Here is a 9,222-nt window from a genome sequence, read left to right on the forward strand (position 1 = left end):
CTGACTTGGGCTTTTACTAATTGCCCGATGGCGTTTTCTTTGTTAAGCTTCACTGTGATCATCACGCTTTTTTGTCGAACTGACGGCAGAAATATTCCGCGGCTGACGACCGAAATGCGGCGCAGTGCGTGACCGCCCGGACCTGCCTCAGTGAGGGTACGTGCAGGTGGCACCGCGCAGGCCCCCAGCATCCCCATCCCTGAAATCAATGTCTGCAGAGGGCCCCCCAGGCCAGCCACGATGCACAGAGCCAGGGAGATGCCGCTCACCCTGGGCTCTTGTGCCCAGTGCCCCCCAGGGAGCGAGCAAAGCCTAAGCCGTGCACTGCACGCTGCAACCCTGGGCAGCCCGTTCTGAATCCAGGGGTTTCGATGGGCAAGATGCAGGGGACCCAGCGAGCCTGTGTATTTAAAACTGTGGCCACAGGAGTGGGGCCCAGCAGCAGAGGGCCTGTGCTCACAGCTCCATTCTGGGTTGTGCTTTGTGGATGCTACGCCGTCTGCCTCCCTGGCCAGACATTTTGATGGAGGCATCTTTAGTTTTAGCTAAAGGCCAAGGCCAGCTGTCAGACGATACCCAGGGAAAGAGGGGCAGCCTGGAGACCGCCAGCTGGCTGGAATGCAACCTGGGCTTGATGCAGGTAAGGGGAGCCCCTGTGGAAGATGAGGTGCCCCCTGGAGGGGCAGGGACAGGAGGAATATCCGGGAGATCTCCTCACCCCAATTTGCAGGCTCTCCCTAATCAAGAGACGAGGCACTCTTATCAGCTGAAGAATTCAGCCAGCCGGTTAGGGTCGCATACCACACAGTGGCTGCGCCTAGCTCGGCTGTCTAGCCAGGAACAGGCTAGTCTTTGTTTCTGCGTGACTGGGGGTGATGCTTGCGGCTAGAGGATCCAGGGTGGGTGCAATTAATTATGGGATTTTTTAAAGGTATAGAAATAGTATCTCCCACCTTGGACCTTGGGCAAATAAAGACAGGGGTGTGATGTTAAAGGGGCAAGTGAAGTCATACTAATTGCGGGCCACTCCTCTTCCCCAGTGACTCTTTGAGCACACGTGCCTTCCTACTGATGCGGGAGCCACCGACAGTGTCAAAACGACACTGCAGCTAACTTTTCAAGCTCTGTTCACCTTCCCCTGATGTCTTATCTTCCAGGGACTCAAACCCTAAAGTCTTGGAGTTAGAAGAACACTTATAGGTCATCCATTCACCCATTCATCCATCTACCCATCCTTCCATCCATCTTTCCATCCATCCATCCATCCATCCATCCATCCATCCATCCATCCATCCTTCCATCCATCTATCCATCTACCCTTCCTTCCATCTATCCTTCCATCCATCCATTCATTCTTCCATCCATCCATCCATCCTTCCACCCACCCATCCATCCTTCCACCCACCCATCCATCCTTCCATCCATCCATCCATCCATCCATCCATCCATCCCCATCCTTCTACCCACCCATCCATCCTTCCACCCACCCATCCATCCTTCCATCCATCCTTCCATCCATCCATCCATCCATCCATCCATCCATCCATCCTTCTACCCATCCATCCATCCATCCATCCATCCATCCATCCATCCTTCTACCCATCCATCCATCCATCCATCCATCCATCCATCCATCCATCCAAAAAACATTTATTGAGCACTTACATGCCACCCAGTGGTGAACGAGTGAGACAGGGAGCCTGGTCTCATGGAACTGACGCGCTATTGGGGAAGGTGGGTAGTAAACCAGTAAGCAAATGAACGAACGAAATCATTACAAGATTACTGCTCAGAAAGAGAAAGGCAAGGAGACATGGGGGAATGAACGCAGAGGCCTGGGACGGTCAGCAGAAGCCTCTCCAGGAAGGTAAGATTCGAGCTGGAAACTGATTGACAAGGAGCAAACCGTAGTCAAAATGGGAGAAAGGGTTTCAGGCACAGAGGAAACCAAGCGTCAAGTGCTGGCTGGGAAGTGGGCACAAGCTTGGAGAGTTTCACGAGCAGAAAGGAGGCCGGCACAGCTGGAGCAGAGCGAACGTCCCAAAAGCCACTTGCTCATGCGAAATACTGCACAAAGTCTAATACAAAATCAGCCGAAGCAGAGAGACTCAGATAAAGCCCGTTTAAAACCACTGATGGGATTCGATTGTGGGCAGAAGCTCAGATCTCCCCTGCAATACTCAGCATTTGTTGGAATGCTTTGGGAATGCTAAATCACTGCCTCCAAAACTGGCCACATTCATGGGCACCTCGGAGCATACGTGTCTGGAGCGGGCAGGTGTGGAGTCGGTCAGGGCTTTCCTGGGGGATGCATCTTCTCGAACAAAAAGCCTGCGAGTGAGCTGAAGGATTGACACACACTGTCAGCCAAATCTCGCTGTGGTCGCCCCTCCCGGCTGCGGCGGGCTTACCTCAGCTGGTTCTTGCTGAATAGCATACAGGACATATTTCCGACCAGGAGACTTTAAAGTATGTGTTCTCTTAAGGCTTAACAATGTCAAGCTTCATAACCCAAGAACTGGCTTGCTAGCTTCCTACTTTAAATTGCTCATAATTTGAAACATGCAAACATTTCCACTTTATCAAGCAGGGCTACTAAACGTATTATTGCTGGAACCTGCGTGTTTTATGGTCTCTATACAGCCAGGGAGCTGAGTTTTATTAAAATAGACTGTTAAGAGGCTCGACTCATTATGGAATCTTCCAGGCCCCAGAATGAAAGAGTTTTGTTTATTCTAAGGGCAGGGGAAAAAGGTCTGGGAAGAGGGTGGGGATGTATGTGTGCGTGTGTGTGTGTGTGTGTGTGCGCGCACACGTGCATAAGTGTGGTGGGAAAAAAGCCGAGACCACCAGCAGTCTCGGCTCTGCCCCTCCCGCCCCACTGCCGTGTCCAAGGCTCAGCATTCGTTTGTGGGACTACGAGCCCGTCACTTATGGCAGAGTTGGTTCTGGCTTCGAGACAACTGGAATTTAACAAAAAAAGGGTGATTCTTGGGAGGGAAAAAAAAAAAGTCTCTGGGCCTCCACCCAGAACGTGGAAATCGAGATCTGACGAACGTGCACTGTGCACGAGGGTTTGTAAGCGGATGTCGGTGGCGAGGACACAGGCCTGGCTGTGTCTGTTCTTTACTGTGCTGCCAGACCGGGGTGCGTGGGAGGAGCGGGGGCGGTGTTTAATGATATTAAGGATAAGATCGAGTTTGGACATTATTCTTACGCATTCGGCTAGCCTCCTTTGCTTGCCAGAGGAGACACGGTGGGCTGCGGGCAGCGCGCCACTCCCAACCTGCCACACCTCGTTGTTCTGCTAGTCCCCGTGCCGCCCTTGGAGGGAGAAGAGGCCCCGAGACTACATGAGGTGGTAGAGAGGGACCCGGCTCTCTTCACCTGCCAGCTGAGTCTGCAGATAGATTCCAGCCCCTGGCAGCATCTGGCAGCAAACGCGTGAGGGACCCCAAGTGAGATTGGCAGCCGAACCACCCAGCGGAACCCAGTCAACCCACAGAAACACAAAAACAAAGAATGCTCGTCGCCTTCTCTAGGGTCCAGGTTTGTGTTCGATGGTTACATCGCAACAAATAGCCAGAACACCACACCTCCCTCCCTCCTTCTCACGGGGTTTCGGGAAGAGCAGCCGTACGCCACGGCCAAACCTGATCATAACGACGCGGGTCATGATGATGACAGCTGTCATGTACTGAACATCTGGAAGGTACCGGCACCACTTCCGAATGTTTTACATGCTGCCTGAGGTACATTCGATGATTGTCCCACTTTGCAGATGAGGAAACTGAGGCTCGGAGTCCGATTCCAGAAACCATGGTTTTGATTCCAGTACTGTGCTAACCATAATCTGGTTTCCACAGCCAGGCCTGGCACATGGCACCACTGCTCTCAGCTCAGGACTCTGCACACACCTAGTGCCCCTAATATCAGTTGGCGCAAATTACACCAGCATCTCCTCCGGACTCCCCCTTCATCCCACACTTACTGAGTATCACCTGGTGGCTAGGAACTGTGCTGGATTCTAGGAATGTCCCCAGAGCCTGGTGTGAGCCCACTGCCCTCCCTCCCTCCTACAGTGGCCGTTGCTGTCCTTGGCCAGGCATCCTGGACTTGCCCACGACATTTTGTCCCTGGAACTTGGTGCCCGATGTGATGGCCAAGCCTGCATAAGCAACCAGTGTTTATGAAATGGGCTCATGGCCAATTGACATATGAATAAACAAGTGATGAGTGGGTGGGTGGATGGGTGGGTGGATGGATGGATGGATGGATGGTTAAACAAACAAATCACATTCTGACTCACACATCTTTTAAGAAGCTCTCTCTAGAGTAGCTCTCACCATGGTTTTAATTTTATAAGAAATGTCATTCTCACCAGTCTATGATTTTTCATCTGGCCCAAGCACAGGGCACAGAGGGCTGGGGAGTGAGGTCTGCCTGTGGAGGAGGTCGGCAAGGTGTTAACAAGCTATAAATGACCTCCCCGGCCTGTTCAGGCATAAGTAATGTCCCCAAATTGCCTACAGTCAAAACTGCCAATTCCAAGCTGATTGCGATGAATCAGCCTCCCCCTCTACGCAATAATGTGATCAATTTCTCATTTCGCTGAATAAATAAGCTGGAAGATGGGGAGCCATCTCTGAGCCACCGTTACCCTCCTGCCTCATTATTCATATCAGACCTATGACATGCATGTAAGAGATCCCTGGTTCAATTTCAGCTAATTATTTGCTGGGACCGAAGGCTCCGTGAAGTGTTACTGATGGTACAAGTGCCCAGGGACCTCCGGGCAGAGAAAATCAGACTGAGAAAGCCTTTGTCTAGAAGGAGGCAGGCCAAGGAGCAGGGGCCTCTCTGTCCCGGGCACTGGCTCACGGTCAGCATGCTCCTGCCCTGCTACACGTGGATTTGCCTCCGAGTGAGATGCTGCAGTCACTTAGGACCTCTTTGGCTATTGCGAACTTACATCTTTTTGTCGTGCTTAGTGACGATCACCCTCGCAAACTGATTCTTCCACTGGGAATAAATCCTGTGATAGTCTTTCTCCTCTGCCTGCCCCATACAGGGTCGCCCTGGTGTGGAATGAGGGACCGGGCTTGGGGAAACATTAAACACTTCTGTTCCGTTGGCTGGCTGCCTCTGGAGACATTTCTGCAAGAGTTGGTTTGTGCGTATCAGGAGGAGGATATCACGTGGGGGGTTCGGCAGGCATGGCTCTCAGAGATGCTAGGAGGTGTGGCCTGGTCCCCAAGCCATGTGGTTCCCCAGGAAGAGGATACCGTCAGCTCAGCCTGGAAGACCCGGAGCCTGCCCCACAGGGGGCCTGGATGGAAGGGGTGCTTTTTCATCTGAAATGCAGCATGGGTGCCTTCCAAGGAACCTTCCAAGACTAGAAGAGCATAGGCTATTTTTAGGGACACTTGTGTTTCCTCAGAAGAACAAAAACCTTCGCCTCATACTGGCTGCCACGTGGCCTCTGTAAAGAACTAGCCCTCCTCATTTTCAGAGTTCCTGAGAATTTCCCCCAAGCTCTCTCACCACAGGAGATGCTGAATCAGCACATCCATTCATTTTCTTTACCATACGAATTTTGAACAGGGGTCATGAATTAGGCTAACCTTTGAAGGTGCGATAACGGGGAAGAGTGTTATCAGGGGCGGGCTTGTCCTCACGGAGACCTCAGTCCAGTGTGGAGACGGATAATATCTGAAATGACATCGTGATGAGGAGTGAGTTTTGGAAAATTTGCGGGTGTGTGGGACACGGAGGAGGTGATGGATTTGGGGGTCAAAGAGGCTTTCTGGGGTTAACCCTGGAGGATGGAAAGCTGTGGTACAGGGAAGAGGTGGGCGGGGGCAGAATGGCAGGGAAGGGGACTGTCCCACTAGAAGCAGCAGCATGTAGGGTATCTCAGAGTTAAGAGGGAGCATGGCAGACTGGAGGGCAGTTTGATTAAAATGAGGACAAAGAGATAATCGGGCCAAGTCACAAGGGCCTCATTCGTCTGCTTCTCGGTGTGAATGTTGCACTTTTGGGAGGTGGGGAGTAGGCTCTATTAATAATTGCTCTAGACGCCAGAGTCTAGGATGGCAGCTTTCTATCAGGAGCCATTGGTCACCCATTAAAAAGTCACGTCAAAGATCTGAGATGTCTTGGATTTTATCCCAAGGCCCCCTGAAAGCAAATCAACTTTGCGTCTAAGAAGGACTTCCGACTGCCTGTGGCTGGTGGTTTGGAGAGGGCGCAGCTGGACGGAGAGGCAGGAAGAGCCTGTGTTTTCTGTGAAGTGAGCTGGGCACACATTTGGTGGGATTTTCTCTGATTTGCAGACGCAAAGACAGATTCCAAGAGCAAAGGGCCTTGACGATCGTGAATAACCAACCCCACAGATTTCCGTCGTGGATCCAGTTTCGCTGTTTTCTGGCACAGAAAACAAGTTTTCTATATTCGAGAGATGGGAGCGGCCCCAAACCTAACGTGCAGAACTCAAAGCCCAAGGAAAGGGAAGAGAATGTGTCACTTCTAAAGCAGAATGGCTCCCAGGGGGCCGACTCCTGTGCATCTCAACAAAAGAGCCAAGGAATCTGTATTTCTGAAAAGGGGTGTCCCGGTGTCTCAGATGACCAGTTGCAAAGCTGTCCCTCTTCCCGTGGAATGTGAATGACGGGGCCAGAACTCAGAGTCACCAGGAGCCGCTGGCCCAGCCACACGCGGCGCCCCAAGGCCGTGCCAACATCACCTCCTCGGGGCTTTGCACGTGCCTTTCCCTCTGCCTGGAACATCCTTTCCCTTAAGAATCACCTGGTTCTCTCCCTCACTTCATTCAGGTCTCTGCTCGAATGCGCTCCCCGCACCCCGACACCCAGACACCGTTCCTGGCCATCCTGTCCAAGGCAGCCTCGCCCCCTCACCCATGACTGGTTTTCTTTTCTGCCTGTCCCCAGTTACCCTGTGGTTGTCAGTTTCTGATGCGTTATATCCGCTAGAACAGGAGGCAGGGACTCCGCCCGACTCACCCCTGTGTCTCCTGTGCCTTGCATACAGTCGGCGTTTAATAAGCACATGCAATGAATCGATGTTAAGTCACTGCTTCCATGGAGAACTCTCCGAGAAGCTAAGAGTCAGTCGCAGGGTGCTCAGCTGGCCCGGGTGCGCCCTTCGGCACGCTGACTGCTGGACGAGCTTCGTCCTTCTTCCCCCGTCCCTCTGCGTCCCCAAGGCCAGGAAAGGGCCAGGCACAGGGCATGGCCAGTAAAGGTCCATTTGGACAATAAATGACTGAATGACTGGAATGGGCAGCCTGGGGTCAGGACCAGGAGGATCCCAGCCGGAGGGCACTGTGTGGCCCCGGGAAGCGATGTCATTATTATCATCAGAACGACCATTTCTCGATGGCTCATGATGTGCCTGCCGGTCACCATCTCGTCATTTCACATTCATTACCTCATTTAATCCTCACTCCCCCACCCCGTTCATTGGTACCATTAGGATCCCTATTTTACATAGGAGGCGACTGAGGCCCAGAAAGCCCAAGATGATACAGCGAGGGCGTGGACCGTCAGAGCTAGAACACAGAGCACTTCCTCCCGAGCCCACTCTGGGCAGCGGGGAGTAGGGCGGGGGCTCAGACGCTGGCTGATGGTAGGTCACGCTTGGTAAGTGCGCACGGCGGGGACGGACCGTCTATATAGCAAAGAAGAGGGAAGGTGCATTCTCACGGGGACACGGGTCTGATGGGGGGTCGGGGGGGTCCAGCCCATCTCCCCAGTACTTCAGGAGATTCCATCTGAGGAAGAGAAACCGCCCCTACCTCTGCGCAGATAACCATGGAGCAGCAAGCTAGTTTATCTCAAGATAAAAAACGAATACGTTTGTTTATTTATTTATTATGGTGACATTGGTTAACGAAATCCGATAAGCTTCAGCCGTACACTTTAACAGTAAGGCGTATATATATTTACACTGTGTGGTCACCTCCCATAGTTAGATTTCTTTCCATCACCACATATTTGACCCCTTTTACCCCATCTACCTCCCTCCTCCCCGCTACCCCCACCCCTACCCTCTGGTAACTAGTCTATAGTCCACGTCCATGAGACTCTGTTTGTTTGTCCTGTTCATTTGTTGCTTTTAGGTTTATATCCCACAGATAAGTGATATCACGTGATTTTCAACTTTTTCTGTCTGGCTTATTTCGCGTAGCATGATTATCTCGCGGTCCATCCATGTCGTCGCAAATGGCAGTATTTCATCTCTTCTTATGGCTGAGTAGTATTCCATCGTATATATGTACCACAGCTTCTTTAGCCAACCATCTATCATAGGACACTTCGGTTGCTTCCGTGTCCTGGCCACCGTGAATAATGCTGCTATGAACATCGGTGTGCAAATCTCTTTTCAGATATGGGTTTTCAAGTCTTTGGGGTAAATACCCAGTAGAGGGATTACTGGATCTTAGGGCAGATCAATTCCTACAAATGAGTTTAGACGTCACTTCTTTGCTTGTTCGTTCATTAATTGAGCCACTTTACTGAGTTCTTACCATGCACCAGGCACATTTTGGGGTCTGGGGTTCCGGCCGGGTACTGGGTAAATAGGATCCTGTCCTCCTGTAATGTACTGTCTCATGGGAGAGAGAAGAATGCAGGGGGACAATCTGAGAGCTGAGTGAGGGAAGAGTAGGGGGTGAGGACCGAAGGGAGGGCAGGAGCGGACCAGGTAGAAGCTCTGGGGGGTGGAAGAGGCGGAGACGAGAGAGCAACAGCCCAGCTTTAAGGAACCTGGTTCCCGGGCCCAGCGGGCAGGCGGTGCAGACGGAAGGCGGGTCTCTGTGTTGAAGAAGGAGCAGAGCCTGTGCTCAGACTTCAGAAGGAAATCGGTCGCCCAAAGGCACCAGCCCGGGCGGGGAGTGCGGCCGAAATCCCGCTCCCCAACCCGCGCCGCAAGCTGCATGCTCAGGAGCGGCTTTCGTCAGAGCAGACGCCTTTTTCAAGTTCGCACCAAGCCCCGGATGGGCCAGCAGTGGCCCCCACCGGACCGCTTCATACACACGCCCCCGTCATGTTTCTGTCCGTTGGCAGGAGCTTGGATGCTGGTGGGGCCAAAGCAAATATTTTCCTCTCTGCGCCTGTTGGGGCTCTGGCGGGGACCTCGGGGACATCGCACAGCCAGGTGGCTGACCTCGGGAGTGCGAGGCTTAAGGGCCACGCTGCGGCC

Source organism: Pteropus vampyrus, unplaced genomic scaffold (assembly GCF_000151845.1).
Source record: "Pteropus vampyrus isolate Shadow unplaced genomic scaffold, Pvam_2.0 Scaffold51, whole genome shotgun sequence".
In the NCBI taxonomy this organism is placed as follows: Eukaryota; Metazoa; Chordata; class Mammalia; order Chiroptera; family Pteropodidae; genus Pteropus; species Pteropus vampyrus.